The sequence below is a fragment of the Heterocephalus glaber genome, unplaced genomic scaffold (genome assembly GCF_053883595.1).
Source record: "Heterocephalus glaber isolate CG9 unplaced genomic scaffold, H.glaber_assembly_v1.0 deba00001456, whole genome shotgun sequence".
In the NCBI taxonomy this organism is placed as follows: domain Eukaryota; kingdom Metazoa; phylum Chordata; class Mammalia; order Rodentia; family Bathyergidae; genus Heterocephalus; species Heterocephalus glaber.
In genome coordinates, this window is record NW_028258304.1 from 2,455,136 (window position 1) to 2,474,552 (window position 19,417).

At 39.2% G+C, this 19,417-nt stretch overlaps 1 long non-coding RNA gene and 1 pseudogene across 1 annotated transcript in view; one reads left to right on the forward strand and one right to left on the reverse strand.

Moving 5' to 3' along the window:
- The window catches only part of LOC147827107 (uncharacterized), a 103,504-nt gene that overhangs the window by 82,810 nt on the left and 1,277 nt on the right, over positions 1–19,417 (reverse strand). The window contains exon 2 of the long non-coding RNA XR_015452930.1: positions 19,144–19,285. This is a non-coding gene — a long non-coding RNA (uncharacterized LOC147827107). The remainder of the gene's footprint in view (positions 1–19,143; positions 19,286–19,417) is intronic.
- Positions 8,561–10,011, forward strand: LOC101724073 (eukaryotic translation initiation factor 5 pseudogene; annotated as a pseudogene).

The window sequence follows — 19,417 nt, forward strand, 5'->3', positions numbered from 1 at the left end:
CTCCTTTTGGAATCAGAAAAAAAAGTGCTGTTTTTTCTGAATTACCAAATCCTTTCTATACATCAGACAGGAAGAAATTCATGACCTAGTTCTTTCTTCACCTACTGAATATGCAAATATGCTTTCTCAATTCTAAGACTTGGTTTTTCATTCAGAATTTTTTTAAGTATTTCTGAAATATGAATACTGTATATATTGTAATCTGTTTACTTTTACACTGGTGTTTCTTTTTCTTTCCCATAAAGTTATTATTTTGTTTCATCAAGTAAAAGACATCATCCAAGCTAAACACACTATTGTATTATTTCCCACTGTATTAGCCACTTTATGATTGCTAGATAAAAATACCCAACACCCACATCTTAAAGGAGGAGAGGTTATTTGGCTGACAGTTTCCAGTGGTCTCAGTCCATGGTTTGCTAGCTCCAAGTGAGAAACAGCACAGTGGAAGGGTATGACAGAAGAAAGCAGCTCAACCTATGGCAGCCAGGGCACAGAGAGAGAAGGGTGTAGATGAGGACAAAAATACACCCTTTCAGGGTTGCAGCCCCCACCTGCTAAAAGAACATTTAGCTATAAAATCATCAATGAATTAATCCACTAATGAGTGTATTGCCCCAGTGAGCCAATCATCTTTTATAGGCTTCACTTCTGAACACAAGATATTTGGGGAGACATTTTAGATCTAAACCATAACAGCCACTAAGAAAACAAAAACCATGGCAATTAAACTATAGCATATGCTTCCTTTTCTATTCTTTTTTTTGGTACCAGAGATCGAATTCAGGTCCTTGTGCTTGCGAGGCAGGCAGCGGCACCACTGTGCTAAATCCCCGGCCTCTTTTCTACCCTTATAATTCTCTGTCTAAACTTCTTAAAAGATGGCTGGGGATATAGCTCAGTAGTAGAACATTTGCCTAGCATGAGTGATGCCCTGGATTTTATCCCCAGCATGTACACACACACACACACACACACAAAATTTGAAGACTAATTTAATCATAGCTTTTTATCTTATATCACTCTTGTGCTTATAGTCAAGTAGGGCACTAATTGCTTACCTGTATAATCTTGCTGAAAGGAAGGATATGAAAGACAAACAAAACAGTGATGTTTCCCAAGTAGACCTTTGCAGGAGGTAACTAGGGGACTAGGTGGGTTAGACCTTCAGAAAGGCTTTTTGAGAGCCAGGCATGATTGTGCATGCCTATAATTCCAGCACATTGGGAGGCTGAGGTGGGAGGCTGAGGCAGGATGATGGCAAGTTCAAGCCTACCCTAGGCAACTTTGGAACTTATGGAGATCCTGTCTCAAAATTTAAAACAAAACAAAACAAAATATATATATATATATAGAGAGAGAGAGAGAGAGAGGGAAAGAGAGAGCTGGGGATAAAGCTCACTGTGAAGGGTCTGGGTTTGATCCCTAGTAGTGCAAAAGAAAGAGAGGAGGAGGCTTTTTGAGACTATCCAGCCTGTTCTCACTCTACAGGTGAGGTTCTGCGAGTCCTGTGAGGTTCGCCAATTTCCTTCATGTCACTCAGAAAGGAGGAAAGCCAGCCTTTCTGCAGGGAGGGACACTGCACAAATGATGCTAATAGGTGAGTAAATCGTATAAGATTTTGTCAAGAAAAACTGTAAAAGACTTTCAAATGACCAAAAAGATAAGTGGATTATAATTTTCTTTCACTGTCTTTGAGCTATTTTACAACTATGCAAATTGTAGAAAACTAATAATAATGCAAATTTCCTTTATGCACAGAAATTCCAATCAGAGTGAGAGATGTCACTGATTGTTGCCCTCTGAGTTTTGCACTGACTTGTAAATTCATCTCAACATTTCTTATCATTTTTCTATATGTAGTTCTTTAAATTCCCCATTTGAACTGGCTGTGTCATCTTACCGGTTCCTTCATTAATTAATGACCTAAATAAAACCTTTGATATACTCATTTATATTTGTATGACAGTCATAATCTTACTTTTGAAAAATTATCCTTTAAGTAATCTGCATGATAGAATGTCAGTCAGCCATTAAAAATGATCATTACAGGAGCCAGGATTTAGCTCAGTGGTTCCAGTGCCTCACAAGCACAAGGTCCTGAGTTTGATCCCCAGGACCAAAAAAAAAAAAAAATGATCATTACAGTTTTTTGCTTGAATAACAAAATTTCTTAACAAAGTATGTCAGGAGGAGAAAACAAGATACAATACTACAAAATACAGTGTGGTTTTGGGGCCAGGGATTTAGCTCAGTGGTTTTGCTGCCTGCCCTGCAAGCGCAAGGAACCGAGTTTGATCCCCAGTACCAAAAAAAATAATACAGTGTGGTTTAGCAATGTCAAAAATACAAAGAAAATCTAACAGAAAGAAATAAAACAAAATACAAATAGGGATTTCCAATAAGTACTAAGTTTGGGAGTGTTTTCTATCTTCTTTATACCATTCCGGACTTGGCACGTTTTACAATAAGTATGAATGGTTTTTACAGCCACAGGAACATAGCCTTTGAAGAGGAAAGAATTTACATATTCTTTACTAAAAGCAAGAACTAAAACACTGAGAAACAGGTAGAACAGGGGTTAGGAAACAAACAGCACCAGCAAGATAATAAATGATGAAAAGCCTCCACAGGAGACAAGGACCTGGCAATGTACCAGAAACCTGAAGGACCCCTTATAGTTCCTGGATGTTTTATTTTCCTCTTTATAATGAAAATATGCATAGCTCAGTGTTTATTCCTTAGAAAACAACCTCTAGACTAATTAGTGTGAAATAAATAAAGATTAAATTTAAATTACATGTATAGTCTGGAAAAATAGCTAGCTTCTCTATAAGATGCTCATTAGGAGAGAAGGTGAGCCAGTCCCAGCACCCGGAAGGAAGCTTCCCCACCACCATTCCACGCTCCTAGGGCAGAGAAGGTGAGCCGCACGGGTGCCAGAAGCGCGCGCGCACACACACACACACCCACGGTTATGAGAAGACACGTAAACGAGCCTCAAAAATAGACTTCTGGATCACCTACAGCAAACCCAAAGGGAAACGAGATGGAACACTCTGATACTCAACCACCTGGACTCTCTGAACTGGCAACAAAAGAGGATCTAGGAAAAAATGAAATCAGAAATAATTACTCAGATAACAGCAAAGATTGTGCTCATAGTGCAAGACATGATTAATAAATCTAGAGAGGACACAGATAAAAAAATAGAGGATCTGAGGAACATGACGGAATCCCAACATAGGAAATGAAATCCATAAAACAGATGCAAACAGATTTCCAAGAGATTAAAAACTCCATCAAAAGTCTGCACAGCAGAATGAACCAATGTGAGGATAGAATTTCACATATAGAAGATAAGATTGCAATTAGTGACCAGGAAAAGAAAAATTGCTTTAAAATTGTAAGGGAACACGAGAAATCAATCCAGCAGCTGCTAGACAATGCAAAGCAGAATAACATAAGACTGATTGGAGTCAATGAAGAAAGAGGAGAGAGTGCAGATGACATAAAAAAAACTCTTCACAGAATTAATGGCAGAAAATTTCCCAAGGAGGGGAAAAGAACTTGACATACAGATAAGTGAAGCATATAGGACTCCAGCAGGCCTTGATCAAAAAAAATCTACTCATAGGCATATAATAGTTAGGATTCCAGAAATCCAACAGAAGAACAAAATTCTACAAGCAGTGAGAGAAAAGAAACAAATCACATACAAAGGAAATCCCATCAGAATCACAGCAGACTTCTCAATGCAAACCATCAAGGCAAGAAGAGCTTGGAGTGATGTATTTCAAGCCCTAAAGGAAAACAGCCTCCAACCCAGATTGATGTACCCTGCAAAACTATCTTTCAAAATTGATGGAGATATAAGATACTTTCATGATAAAGAGGACCTCAGGAACTTCATGAATACCAAACCAGCACTCTAAAAAATTTTAGACAATACCCTAGGAAAAGACAATGAGGATCACAACCCCAGGAAACCCAGCAGAATGAATCCATTGGGCATGACAAATTAAACACAAAGGGGGAGAATCCAACAAAAGGAAAAAATCATGACAAGGTTTTTAAAACTTTTAACTTCATCTCCCTAATGAGTGTATAATTCAATCTTGTTATTGTACTGATCAGTATTTTTCTGATTCTAGAGTTACATACCTTTCCTTGTGCTATACTGGCTATTTATCATCTTCTTATGTTTACTCGTTAATTGGGTTGTCTATTAATGAGCTGTAAGAGTTCTTTATATACTCTGGTCATAGGTTATATGCATTGTAAATATGGTCTGCTTAAGGACTACTTTTCATTTTAATGATGTCATTTAAAGTTCTAAATTTTGATGGAATCTCATTTATCAATTTTTTTCTTTTATACATCATGTTTTTTATATCCTAGGTAGTTCTTGCCTACCCTAAATTCATAAACATTTTCCCTTATAATTTCTTCTTAAAGTTTTATACTTTTAGGCTTTCATATTTAGGTTCATAGATCCCTTCAAGTTATTTTTATGTATGGCAATAAAGGGTTGAGGTTAATTTTTTATATATGGATACCAGGTGTTCTAGTGCTGTTTGCTGAAAACACTATCTTTTCCTCGGCTCTTGAATTGAGTTTATGTTCTATAAAATGCAATGTTAAATAATCTTCCAAAACACAGTGGACCATATATGTGTGGTTCTATTTCTAGATTCTCTGTTTTATTCAAATGATCTATATGTCTTTCCTTACACCAACACTGTCTTGATTACTGTAGCTTTAGAAGAAGTCTTAAAATTAGGTACTAAACATCTTCCAACACTGTTTTTTGTTTGTTTGTTTACTTTTCTAAGTCCTTTGTACTCCTACATAACTTTTGAATTTTAATATCCAATTCTTCATTTATAGCAAGTATACATAGACCTGAATTTTTATATATACCTTGTGTTTTCTAATCCTGCTAAATTCAAGTACAAGTTCTAGGGGCTCCTAGAGATTTCTTAGTATTTTCTCTGTAGATGATCATTTCATCTACGTGTAAAGATTTTGCCTCTACCTTGCCAATCCTATCCTAAATGTGTCATTTTATTGCCAGACTATTTTGGTTTAGACCTATGTTTCAAAGTCTAATGGACAGATGAAGAGTAGGCATATAAGCCCTTGTTCCCCACTTTAGGGAGAAAGCATTGTATCGTCTCCATTCATAGAAGGAGTTTTTGTTGGAAGTATGGAGTACAGGTCTTTGATCTGTTGAAAAGGTTCTGTTCTACTTCTAGTCTCCTGATAGCTTTTACCATGAACAGCTGTAGAATTTAGTCCAATACTCTTTCTCCAACTAGTGACAGGATCATATGGCTTTCTCCTTTCCTCTGTTAAAATGATTACCTTTGGGGGTGGATCTTCCAATGCTGAACCAACACTGCCATCCCTATAACAAAACCACTTTCTACCTACTGCCAGATCTGACTTCTAAGAGTTTGTTTTGTTAAACAAATTTCTATCTATGTTCATACTTTTTTCTTCTATTATCTTTATCCAGTTTTAGGATTAGCACAATGTTGATTTCCAAAATGAGGGGAGATGTGTTCCTTTTTTTTTTCTGCTTTAAATGTTTGATATAATTTATCAGTTAAAATGTATACGAGCCTGTTGTTGTCATATAGGTAGGTTTTCAAGCTAGGAATATACTTTCTTTAATAGGTGCTATTCAAATTTTATATTTCTTCCAGAGTTAGTTTCATTAATTTGTCTTCCAAGGTACTTCTTAGAAGTTGTCAAATTTATTGAGCCACTGAGCTAAATCCCCACCCCAATTTCAAAACAGATTTTTGAAATATGCATTCTATATCCTTTTAAATTCTGTAAAATCTGTGGTAATGTCTCCTAGGTCTTGATATTTTAATTTTTAAAATGTATAATTGATATTGTGTAATAGGAAGTAAAGGTCTAAAGGAGCAGGGGAAGTGGGAGAGGTAGGGGAAAGGAAAGAAGGGAAAAAAATATGAGAAAAGGAAAAAAATGGACACAAAATCTTTGCAAATAGGGAAGGGTGGAGGGGGTGAAGGGAGGGCAAGGGAAGGGGAAAAAAAATAAGAACCAATATACTCACGTAATGGTACAAGATCCCAATGTTGTATGTAAATGTATTTTATACCTAATATGTATCAATAAACTTAATGGGGGGAAGAAAAAAAAAGATGCTCATTAGGCAATTTAGTGAATGCTTATTAACTGTCCCTGTTAGAAATAGAACCAATGCCTTTTTTTGTAATATATCAGGAAATCTATCAATACATTCCAGAACCTTCCAAAATTACATAAACCTGGGCCAGGGATTTAGCTCAATGGTGCCTCCACCTGCCTCACAAGTGCAAGGTCCTGTGTTCGATCCTCAATTCCAAAAAAAAAAAAATACAAAATTACATAAACCAGAATTCCAAAACATTCCAAAACCTTGTGTAATACAGATGTTAGGGGCCGGGGATTTAGCTCAGTGGCACTGTGTCTGCCTCACAAGCACAAGGTCCTGAGTTCGATCCCCAGTACCAAAAAAAAAAACAGATGTTAGTCACTGATACAAACAGACATGTACACGTATCATACAAAGATGAAGCTTAATGCTCAAACCAAATAATAATATAAGTTTTTTCATATTCATTTTTACATCTTTCTTCATAATAAAAATATATATGTGAGTTTGTCAAATGCTTTTCTTGGGCCAAAGCTCAGCTTCCTCCCATTTTCTCCAAGTCTGATGCAAGGTGGCTTTCTTCCAGTTGTCATTACAATATGAAGGGAGAATGAGAAAGGGAGTAAGGTGACCCTGCAGAGCTAAATGATCACTCAAATGCTCCATTCACCCCAAGTTCTCCTACCTCTGGGTGGGGGAGAGAAGAGCAGGCAATTGAATCAACCATGATCCATTTGTGGGCAATTGAAGGAATCTCTTCCTTACTAAGAAAAGTTAATTTACAGAAAGATGGAGAAGATTCAAAGTACACAATAATGATAAAGAACGAGAAACTAGAGACATTTATTGCTAAATAGATGCACATTGAGCCAATACTCTTAAGTGAAATAAATAGGACACACATGTAAATACTGAATAGTTTCTCTAGTGCGAGAAACTGAAAGTGTAAATAAGGACTAAACGGTATAATAGATAATGTGAAATAGGAAGAAGAGGTGCAAAGGGGAAGGGGAAGTGGGAGGGGTAGAGAAAAGAAAGAAGGGAATAGAATTAATATGAGAAAATGAAAAAATGGAAACTAAGTCTTTGTAGATAGGGAGGGACAGAAGGGTTGAAGGGAGGGCAGGAGAATGGGGAAAAAATAAGAACCAAGAGAGATTATGTAAAGGTGCAAATTTCCAGTGATGAATGTCATTATATTGTATACCTAAAATGTACCAATAAAATTAATTTTAAAAAAAGAACAAGTAGACAATAGTGAAGATTAGGAAGATATTTGGGAGAATTGGTAGCATGGAGCAGAGCCCCAGGCTTCTGAGACGTAAGACTCAGCCTGAATTTCTCATTTAGAAATACACTTAAGATACTCATATTTATCATTTACATCACTTGCTAAGGGCTGAATTTTGTCCACCTCCCTCCAAAAATATATGCTGAAGGCCGGGGATTTAGCTCAGTGGTTTCGCCACCTGCTGTGCAAGTGCAAGGACCCAAGTTCGATCTCCGGTTCCAAAAAATATATAGATATATATACTGAAGCTCTAAACCTTGATGTGGCTGTATTTGGAGATAGGGTCTTGGGAAATAATTAAGGTTCAATGAGGTCAGGAAGGTGGAGTCCTAATTTAATAGCATTGGTAGTCTTACAAGAAGACCCAACAAGGCACAGAGGTGCCTGCCTGTAATCCCAGTACTCTGGAAGGCTGAGGCAGGAGGATCACAAGTTCAAGCTCAACTTGTACAACTTAATGAGACCTTGTCTCAAAATAAAAAATAAAAAGGAGCTGGGGATATAGCTCAGTGCAAAGGCCCTAGGATCAATCCCTAGTACGGAGCGGGGAAAAAGCTACCAAAGAGCTCTTTGTCTCTCTCCACATGTACAGACATACACCAAGGAAAGACCATGTGAGCATGCAGTGAGAAAGGAAGTCAGAATCTCCATGCCAGGAAGAGTCTTCACCAAAACCTGAACTCTGCCAGAGCCTTGATCTTGGACTTTCCAGCTTTCAGAACTCTGAGAAAATAACTTTCTGTTGTTTAAGCCATGCAGCCAATTGCATTTTGTTACAGCTGCTTGAGCTGAGACACCACACCTCATATTCTTAAAGAACTTGTAAGGCAAAGCAAGAACATTCTAGAGAGCTGTTGTGCAGCCATTGGTGCCTGTATTGGGGAACCATGAATATGAACAAGAAGTTTACTGCCTCAATGATGAAATTTTTTTCATGTCAGAGACTGAGAACTCTTGCAGTCATTTATGTCATCCTTTTTCCTCCAGACAGAAGATGCCCAAAAATTCCAATCAAAGATCTCTTCATTTTATTAATAAAGACACTAATAAGCCAAATAATCAACCACAGAGTTTCAGACCTGTTGCATCACTACAAGATGCTCTGTCTGACTGCCAAGGTTGATGGCAAAGGAAATGCAATCAAGACAGTTATAGTCAACATGGTTGATGTTGCAAAGGCACTTAAATGGCCTCCAACATATCCCACTCTGGCTGGGAGCTGAGAGCACAGATACAAGTGTGATGTAAAGAATGATCATTACATTGTCAATGGATCTCACGATTGGACAGATTCATTAAAAAAAAAATCATTCTCTGTAGGGGTGGTGGGAAGGGAAGGGGAAAGGAAAAAAGGGAAAGGAAAAATTATGAGGAAGGAAAAAAAATGGAAACAAAATCTATGCAAATAGGGAAGGGTGGAGGGGTGAAGGGCACACAGGTAATGGGGAAAAAAATAAGAATCAAGATACATCATGTACAGGTACAAGTACCCACTGATAAATGTAAATGTATTGTATACCTAAAATGTACCAATAAAAGAATTTAAGGGAAAAAAATCATTCTCTGTTCTGAGTGTGAGAATCTTGAAACAAATCTGCATGTCTATTCAAAGAAGAAAAGAACAAATAATTCTTACAAAGCCTGTGGCTATCAAGGCATGCCTGACACACATCATAAACTCTGCACTTTCATTCTCAAAAACCCACCTGGGAATAGTGGCAGTGGTACCGGAAAGAAAAATAAAAAAGAAAACTAGAAAGGACAAAACAAGGAAAATGGCTCCATGTCCAAGAGTGAAATACCGCCGCTGCTGCCAAATGAAATCAGCCCTCCTCCACATGCTGAGAAAGAGAGGAGGAGGATGACTAGGGGGAGGATGACTAGGGGGAGGATGCAACTGAGGAAGCTCAGAGGCCCGGAATGGGTGAAACCAGTGACCATGCAAAAGTCCTGACCCTCAGTAATGATTTGGAAAAAACACAGAAGAGTGTGGAGATTCTGTTTGATTTTGTAAAGAAAAAGAAAGGAGGGGGTATTACTGACTCATCTGACAAAGAAATTGTTACTAAAGCAAAAGACTTAAGTGTAAGCTATGGGCCTTCTTGTCCTGACTGAAGTTCTTTTTAATGAAGTTAGAGAACAAATTTAAAAATACAGGTGCCATTTCCTAAGATTCTGTCACAATAGAAAAGTTCAGTGGTACCTTTTTCATAGCTTAAAGTATGCATTAACAATGCATCAAGCTCATCTCATCTCCAAGATTCCTCATATCTGGAAGAAGTATGATGCAGACCTTTTAGAAGAGTAAGCCATCAGCAGCTAGTCAGAAAAGGCCTTTAAGAAGTACTTTTCAAAAGAATGTGTCAAAGAGATTCATGTCAAAGTACAGCCATTTATGAAATGGTCAAAGGAGGCAGACGGAGAATCTTCTGGTGGTGAAGAAGAAGATGAGAACACTGAGGTGGTGTATTAGAAGACTGCCAGTCTACTGACAGTTGAAACTGTGAAGGCTGACAAGGGTGATGACATTGATACTGATGCCATTTAAAAGGATCGATGCAACCTAGCTTAATAGTAAAACGCTGCAAATTTTTCTTCATTATTAGCCAAAAGTGCAACATGTATGTGCAAAAGCTAAAATGGTTTAACATCATGCTACACTTTATACTAAAAATATTTTACTGAGAGTGGTCTGTAATTAAGCCCAGTGAGACATTAAGGAAGTCCATATACATATCAATAAGCAGATGTAATTTGTTTATTTACAGCATGTTTCTTTTGAAAAAACTAATGGTGCATATATTTGGATCGCATTTATATAATTATAAAAATAAATGTTTAATTTATTTTGGCCTCTGAATGAAGTAACTGGCTCCTTTTCAAAATCCTTTTCATTTACCCTGATACAGTCCTTGGAGCCTTGTAGACACTGTTAGGTGCTGAGACTATACAGAGATAATCAGCAGAATCTAAACACAAACTAACTTGTAATTACTTTATTTAGCCATTAAGAAATACAGTATTTTGGGCCAGGGATTTAACTTAGTGGTGCCGCCGCCTGCCTTGCAAGTGCAAGGTCCGGAGTTCGATCCCAGGTACCAAAAAGAAAGAAAGAAATACAGTATTTTATGCGCCTGCCTCACAAGCACAAGGTCCTGAGTTCGATCCTTAGTGTCAATAAATAAATAAATAAATACAGTATTTTTAAAGTTTTGGGGCCGGGGATTTAGCTCAGTGTTCCGGCGTCTGCCTCACAGGTTCCAGCACCTGCCTCAAAAGCACAAGGTCCTGAGTTCGATCCCCAGTATCAAAAGAAAAAAGAAAGTCAAATTTTGGGCCAGGGATTTAGCTCAGTGGTTCCGGTGCCTGCCTCGCAAGCGCAAGGTCCCGAGTTCGATCCCCGGTACAAAAAAAAAAAAGTTTTATCTCTAGTTCCTCATTGGCATATGGTAATTCTTTTGCTGAGGTAGTCTGATAATCAGTTGACAATACAACATTTTACTGAGAAGTAAAAATGATCTGAGTGTCCTATAAGTATTTTTTAAGAGCAAGTTTTGAAACTTGGAATTGTGATTTTTCAGTTCATGTCCACTTGTCCTAATTGTAGTCTTCAGAGTTATGTACCCTGTATGTTGGATGAGCCAGGTAAGTTGTATATTAATGAGTAAGTGTTTTATCTGTATGTAGTGGTTTCTTTGTCCTGAGAGAAAATTCAAACTTTGAGGTGTGATTAAATAAACTTATGAGGGTAATGAGGGAGGGGGGAAGGAAGAAGTAAAAAAGGAACAAGAAAAAAAAGAATGGAAGAAAAAAATGGAAACAAGGCTTTTGTAGATAAAGAGAGGAGGGAAATTGAAGGGAGGGGAGGGGAATGGGAAAAAAAGAAGCAAGATATATCATTACAGGTATAAATGCCCTATGATGAATGTTATCACTATGTATATCTAAAATGTACCAATAAAATCACTTATGCATGCCACCAAAAAATCTTATTAGACCCTGAGAACTCTGACCAGAGTTTCTCTCAAGATAAATAATTTTACAGAAACAAAGTATAGTATCCAGTCAGCTCCCCTTGCTCTTCTGCTCTGGGACTGTGTCCCCATGACCTGGGCTCCCAGGCTCTGCTGGGGAGAATCACACAATCATTGTGTCAATAAGAATACCAGGACTCTGTCCCAGCTGCACACTGGGTATCATCTTGCATCTTAACATTGTATAGTTTTTTTTTTTCCCCAATCATCTCCTCTTCCCTCAGCCCCCCTCACACTATCTTACTCTCTCCAGGACTCCTTAATCCCAAATTAGAGAATTAAGGCTGACAGGCTAGCCAGTCTGCCCCACCTTCTGCGGCCATTCCCTCCTGTGAAGGAGCCTTCTAAATACCAGCTTCTTCTGACCTTGACCAGACCTTATCCACCAGCTATCTTCACTCCTGGCCCATTCACTGAGATTTCCAGCCTCTCCCTTCACCCATTCATCCTTCATTCTGTTGCAAGGAGACACCTAGGCTGTTGGCACTGTGGCTGCCCCTCCTGAAGGAATAGCCTAAATTGGTATTGCAGTGAGACTGTGTGAGTAGAAACCACAGTAAGAACCTGGACAGGCCTTGAACTAAAGCTGGAAGGAGTAATTTTCTCAAATAGGGTCTGACAACTGAGCTGGCTCCTGGGATGATACAGTGAAAGCTAAGAACTAGACCTCAGCAGACTGAGTACAGATTTAGAAAAGTTTGGATATTCTATTCCTGAAGATTCTGCTCCAAGAAATATCAGAGCAGGGCCGGGGATTTAACTCAATGGCACCGCACCTGCCTTGCAGGCGCACGGTCCTGAGTTCAATCCCTGATACCAAAAAAAAGAAAAAGAAATATCAGAGCAGCCCTATGAGCCTCAACTGAGACATCTGGGAGATATGGAGCCTTGTAGTAGAAGAGAAGACCATCATTACCCAGCAAAGATTTAGAAACCCTTTCTGCTTCTTGTTCATTCCTTCTCCCTGCCCCGAAGCACCCTCAGGGGCCCAGCCACACCTGACCCACACCCTTCTCACCCACCCAGTGTGTTGGCATTCAGCTTATCTCAGAAAACTAGCTGTGCCCAGAAGCACATTCTCTGGGATTCCGAAATCCAGTGTATAGTGCAAGAGAAAGTTGAGTTGCCCTAAGTGATTTACTTTTACTTACCTCTTCCACTGGCTGTGCCAAACTACTAGAACCACCCCTATCCCCACACCCACTCCCACAGACAATGAACCTCCTTTCTTTGAAACAGGAAATGCCTTTTGGCCCAGCCTAAAAAAGTCACTTGAACCTCTGGAGGAGTACCACCCAGGACTGGCTCTGGCACCTTTCTCTGCCCCTCCTTTGAGCAGAGGGGGCTATAGGGTGGGATTAGGAATCAGGGGATGGGGCCAGAGGAGTAGTCTGTTTTAAAGCTTCTCTGTAGCTACAGTTTGGCAGAACTGGGCCACCTTTGCTGGGGAAAGACCAGGACCTTTAATGTAAAATAGATTAAGTGACCTCTGCAGGGAAGACTGAACACATGGCATGGACTTACTGTGACTACTGTTAGGATGACAGAAGCAAGATTTGCAGAGGGACAGTCCCTTCCCTTTGCCTTGGTGACCACAAGCATTTATAATTCATATTAGCAGCAGCTGGCTGGAACTCCTGACATCCTGCAATCTCCACGTTCCCAGGCACTGCCCATTTGTCCAAACCACAGTGTTGATTGGGGAAAGCTCTGCCCACTTCCCTCCAACTAATGTGAGGCAGACAAGTGATATTCTGTGAAATTTCAGGCTTCTCTTTGGCTCTCATGTATCCAAACCTACTCTCCCATCCTCTGGCTCCACCAGACCTTCATCCAAAAAACCTGAATTCCCTGCTACAGGATAATGAGCTCAGAACTTACCCTAACAATGGCAGACTTTCTGGTGGGAAGAGCAGACAGAATTTGGAGGCTAGAAGGCTTCCTCTCCTTCCTTCCAGTCCTACCAGGATGAGTGCTGCCTACTGTGAAGAGGACATACCTTGTCTATGGGGTTTGAACTGTTCCTGGGTTCTAAATTGGGCCAAAGGGCCACTGTGTGTGAAAAGGGCCCATGAGGCTGGAATGCAATGAGGTTAGGCCTGCCACCCTGGGGCAGGCCCACAAGAAGCACCACAGGCCATGGGGAATTGTCAGTCCTCTCATACTGGTCCTCTGCTTCTCACATCACCAGGGCCAGCCTTGAGGTAGGAAATCTAGATTTTAAGCAGGCAAACTTGCTCCAGTCCACAAAGACTAATAAAGGATTCAGCTTTCAGACCAGAGGCTCCATTTTCTGAACACAGGGACCCAATGGAGCTTCTTGGGTCTCTGTAGAAAATTTTTATATTAAAAACCCAGTCCTCTTTTACAACATATTGCCTCTCCTCTCATCAAAAGGTAGACTCTTCGCCGCCTGCCGCGCAAGCGCAAGGATCCAAGTTCAATCCCTGGTACCAAAAAACAAAAAAAGGTAGAATCTATGTCTCCACCTTCTTGAGTCTCATGACCTACTTTGACTAAAAGAATGTGAAGGAAATGCTCCATATGAGATCCTAAGCTTCTATAGCCTGAGCCTTAGAAGGTCTTACAGATTCTGCCTTCATTCACATGCCCTCCCATCAGCGGTTTACTATTGCATAAGAGGCTACCTGGAGAACCAAGGCATCCAACCAACAGCCAGAAACTACTACCAGATGTGAATGACACCAGCTTGACCCTTCCAGATATTGCAACCCTCTGTCTGTTACAGTGAGTCCAGTCAAGATCACAGAAGAACTGCATGACAACTCATAAAATCCTGAAAATGATAAATTACTATTGTCTTAAGATTCTCAGACTTGAATGGTTTATTGTACAGCACTAAACAATTGAAATAATTCCTATGTTGTCACCTGGAGCCAACATGTTAAGCTCAATTGCTCATCTCTGGTCTCCTACCTTGCTCCAATAAACCCCCAGTAAACCCCACTTTCTAGACCTGAACTGCTATCTCCATTCTGGTGACCCTGCCATGATTTCATGAACCTATCTTCAAAGCCTGGAACCAGACCCATTAACTTCTCCTTTGGCAAGTCTGCTACCATTCATTAGTTATCAGGAGGGGTAAGATCACCTATTCCAGACTCCCTGCTGTGAGTTCTGCCTGCTTCCTACCCTGACAAATCCATCTAGTAGGCAATTTCTTCCTGAATTTACACATCAGCCCAATGGGCTAGCCTCCAGCATCTCCCCACACCCCACTAGACCCTATTCAGGCCACATTCCCAACTTCTTTTAGTTCCATTCTAGATGTCTAGATGGCTTTTGGTTAGATCCTGCAGATAAAATAATTGTAATTTAATTATACATTCATTGTCTTCACAGATATGAGTTTCTCAAGGGTAGGAAATGGGTCTTATTTATCTTTGAATCTCCACCTTTCTTAGTGGAAGATTCTGGGAAAATGAATGTAGAAAAGGAAAGTTTCAGTAGAACAACAGCTTTCTATTATCTCTACCCCCTGACATTTCCCTAAATTTTTTTTTTTTTTTGGTACCAGGGATCGAACTCGGGTCCTTGCTCTTGCACAGCAGGCGATGAAACCACTGAGCTAAATCCCTGGCCCTTCCCTAAATATTTTTGAATGGTAGATTAAAATTTTAATCATCTTTGTATCTAATCCTGGCCTCACAATACCCAAAGACACATAGGCAAAGTTGAATGCAAAGTAACTTGGCCAAATTACAGAATATTGGCATTATTTCCCTAGGTGTACCTATGATGAAGCTCAGTGTGGGGCAGAACTGAGATAGGGAAATTCGGAGAGATACTCCAAAGCTGTCAGTCCCCATCACTGTTAGCTTGCTCCTGAGAATCTGTTTCATAGGAAAAGATCAGTGAAATTGTCTTTTCTTTTCTTGGTGCTGGGAATTGAATCCAGGGCCTTATGCATGCTACTCTCTCTACAACTGAGCTACATCCTCAGTCAGATAAAATTGTCTTTGTTTAATCAAATAGCTGTCCAGTAAAAAGTGACTTTCACAAAATGTAGTTTAAATTTTTAATGACATTTCTAAGACATGTTCAAACAGCCTAATTTGCCTACTCTCTTGGCAAAGATATATATGAAAATAATTTTGTTTGATTGTAATGCTCTACAAAAAATGTTAGCTAATTAACTTTTCTTTCATGCCTTAGGCAAAACTTGAGTCCATACACAATATACAATAGTTTTATATAATTGTCTTTGAAGTCACACAGATCTTGGATTCAAATCTAGACTCTACCTTAGGTGGTCATGTGATCCTAAGCTACTTAGTTTCTGTGAGCTTTAATTTCTTCATCTGTGAAATAACCTCAGTCTGGTACTACACATCAACAATAATATATGTGAAGTTCCCAGCAGAGCACCCAGACCAGAGTAATTGCTTAAAAACTACTTCTATTAATAATAAAAACATAATAGATATTAGCTATTACTAATCACAGTGTTACATACAAAAAAGTTAAACTCTTTTTTTTTTTTTTTTTTTTTGGTACTGGGGATCAAACTCGGGATCTTGTACCTGCAAGACAGGCACGGTGCCACCGAGATAAATCTCCAGCCCAGAAGTTAAACTCTCAAGGAAGATAAACTTCCCAGTCCTTTCTTGTAGACAAGCCAGAGACTTGGGTGTATTACAAAGTTGTAGCCCTGGTCCAGGGAATGCACTGCCAGGTAGCCTTTCCAAGAGACTCAGCAGCCAGAAGGCCATGGGTGGCAGTGGGTGACACTGTGAACCAGATGAAAGTGAGAGGAGACTACAGAAATTCAAGAAGCCAGAAAGAAGTCTGCAGCTTTGTTTTATTGGGTGCTAGAGGGCTCATGTTTCCTGTGGCCAAGAATCCATAAAGACATCATCAAGGCCGAGCGCTCTTCCCCAGCTTTCTCCAGCCCAGTGTTATGCTGGTAAATGTTTTAACAACCTGTATGGGCAGGATAGCATATTCACATATAAATTTTACTGATATAAAGGCTATGTTGTACAAAAGTTATAAATAATAACACACAATATTCTTGATTATAAATTCCATAGAGTCAATTAATTAATAGGCCCAAGAAATGCTCTCCACTGGTGGGAGAGCAACAGGCCTTATAATGCTCTCTCATGGTGGGCCTATCACTTTTAGGGAAAAGACAAATGTCCATCACACAATGAACAAATGGGACTGAGCCAAAGAGGTCTCCTGACTGTTAGACTGGAAACACTGAGAGACCAGTCCTCTGAATTGCTAGTTAAGAGACTGGAGTCCAGGGCCGGGGATTTAGCTCAGTGGTTCTGCTGCCTGCCCTGCAAGTGCAAGGACACAAGTTCGATCCCCAGTACCAAAAAAAAAGCAACTGGAGTCCCACAGAATAGTGGCCATGAACATTGTCTCTCCTCTCAATCACATCCAGCTTAAGGATTCACACATTATTCTTTCAGCAAATATTTACTCAGTGTCTAAGGCACTCAGGCACTGGGCCACACTGTAATACTGTAGTGAAATAAAGAATGTTCCTTGTTCTCCTAGAACTCAAAGTCTAGTGGAGATAGTTTTGGGACATTACTAAGAAGAGCCATCAGTCACATAGCCCAGAGTTCATGAGGCCCAAACTATCTTCATTTAAAATTTTTTCATTAGGTCTTTTTCTTTACAAAAACAGTGCATGTTTATTATATTTAAAAATATATAAATGTAGAGAGAAAATCCATGGTCAAACTGCCACATCATATGCATGTGCTTTATATATATAATTCTGACCTTTTTTTATTTATAGAGCTGTGACTATCCCACATATACAAAAATAGTCTTTTTTCACTTATTATTATTATGCTTTATAATGTGCATTTCCGTATGTGTGTGTGTGTGTGTGTGTGTGTGTGTGCGTGTGTGTGTGTATGTGTAGCTAAGGACTAAACCCAGGGTCTTCACACTGAGCTATATCCCCAGACCTTTTTATGTTTTACTTTGAGACAGTGTCTTGCTAATTTGCTAAGTTGCTCGGGCTAGGCTCCAACTTGTGATTTTTTGCTCCTAGCGTATCAGAGTGCTAGGATTACAGGCATGCACCATCACAGCTGATCCTTAATTTAAATTTTTAAGAGTATCACGTTAATGATACACAATATGCCTAGAATGGACATACTTTATTTCTCCATTCTTTGAGGATAAGATAATTTACATATAGTACTTATAGAATGCCTTTGTACATAAAATTTAGCTCTAAGGTTGTGAGTATAACTCAGTGGTAGAGCTCTTGGGCCCCTGGGTTTGATCACCAGCACTGCAAAAACACTTAGCTCTCCAAATTTGGTTGTGGGGGTCAAAGGAGACAGAAAAGGGAACATTTTGGGGAAAACCCATGTTATTCATGTGTCATCATACCTTATAATATAACATAACTCCTGTAATTTAAGATAACCACAACTTTATAGTAGACACAGGGGTTTCTGGAAGTGCTGCCAACCCACTGACTGTGGAAGTGACAGTCCTCTGGCTGATAGTCTGTCCTTCACCTCAGATGGGCAAGTTGATTGGATCCCAAATCAGCCAATTGCTTGGATAATTAGAAACCAATCATAGGATTATCTTTTCAAAAACTGAACTAGAATGGACCAGGAATTTAGTTCAGTGATGCCACCACCTGCCTCACAAGCACAAGATCCTGAGTTCGATACCTGGTACCAAAAAACCCCCCTGAGAGGCCACAGGAAATAAATAGTGAGTACTTAAGGAGAAAAAATACTAAATCCAAGTTAAGATGGTCATCCTAGGCCACACTTAAGATACATGAGCAGGACTGGGGATATAGCTCAGTGGTAAAGTGCTTGCCTAGCATGTTCAAGGTGCTGGGTTCAATCCCCAGTTCTTTAAAAAAAAAAAAAAACAAAAGATTTGAGCAGAACATGTTGATCAGGAGGAAATGAGAAAAGGAGACATAAAGCAGAAAAGGAGAGAGGAAGAGGGGGAAAGAGAGAGAGGCCTTTGTTTCTATCAGCATTCCAGCTCCTATACCAGCCCAGCTCTATTTTATGCCTTGTGTTCTGGGAGATATCCCTGCTTTCCTTTGCCCAGGCAAACCCTACTTAACATTTGATTTAGCTTAAGTAGATGTCTGTTCTTTTCAATCAAAAAAATCTCTGAATAAACAGAGTCTCCCTATTTTTTAAAGTCAAGAACATAAGAACTAAAAAGAGTCATAGCACAATGAGCACTACCCTCCCCTGCCAATCAGGGGAATCCACTCATCTCTTGGCAGTAAGGCTCTAGCTCCTTGCCCTGATAAGTTTAGAAATAAGCATTTAACCTAAAGTGGTGCAACCAAAACAAATAATCCTCATCTGTATGCTTTTAACAGTGACAACAAGGAGAAAGAAGAGAACTTTTTTCTCATTATGAAAGGAGTACATGTCTCCTGAAGAAAAAATTTAAATGCAAGAAAGGATGAAGAAATAAATTAAAATAGCCTCCCTAGTAAGCAAGGAAATGCCACAGTAAATCAATAAACTACCACTTTTCATTTATCAGATTGGCAATTTTTCCCCTTAAACAAATGTTGGTAAAGTTGTAGGAAATAGATACATTAATAATGCAATTGGGATTATCAATTATTACAACCCCTATGAAAGGCAAGTTGATGGTACCTATTGAAAATTTAAATCTTAGGACCCAGTGGTTCCTCCATATCTGCCTTGGGAGAACTCTTGTACTTGTGCCAGAGGAGTTGTCTTCAAGGCTGGTCACTGAAGCATCAAAGGATTGCAATGGGAAACAACCTATCTGTCCCTAAGAAAAGGAATATAGTATAAATATGTGTATAACTGTATATGCAATGTTATATCATACATAGTTATAGTAAAGTGAAAGAAATATATAGTTATATATTATAATGTTTATTATAATTTTTAAACTTATTAT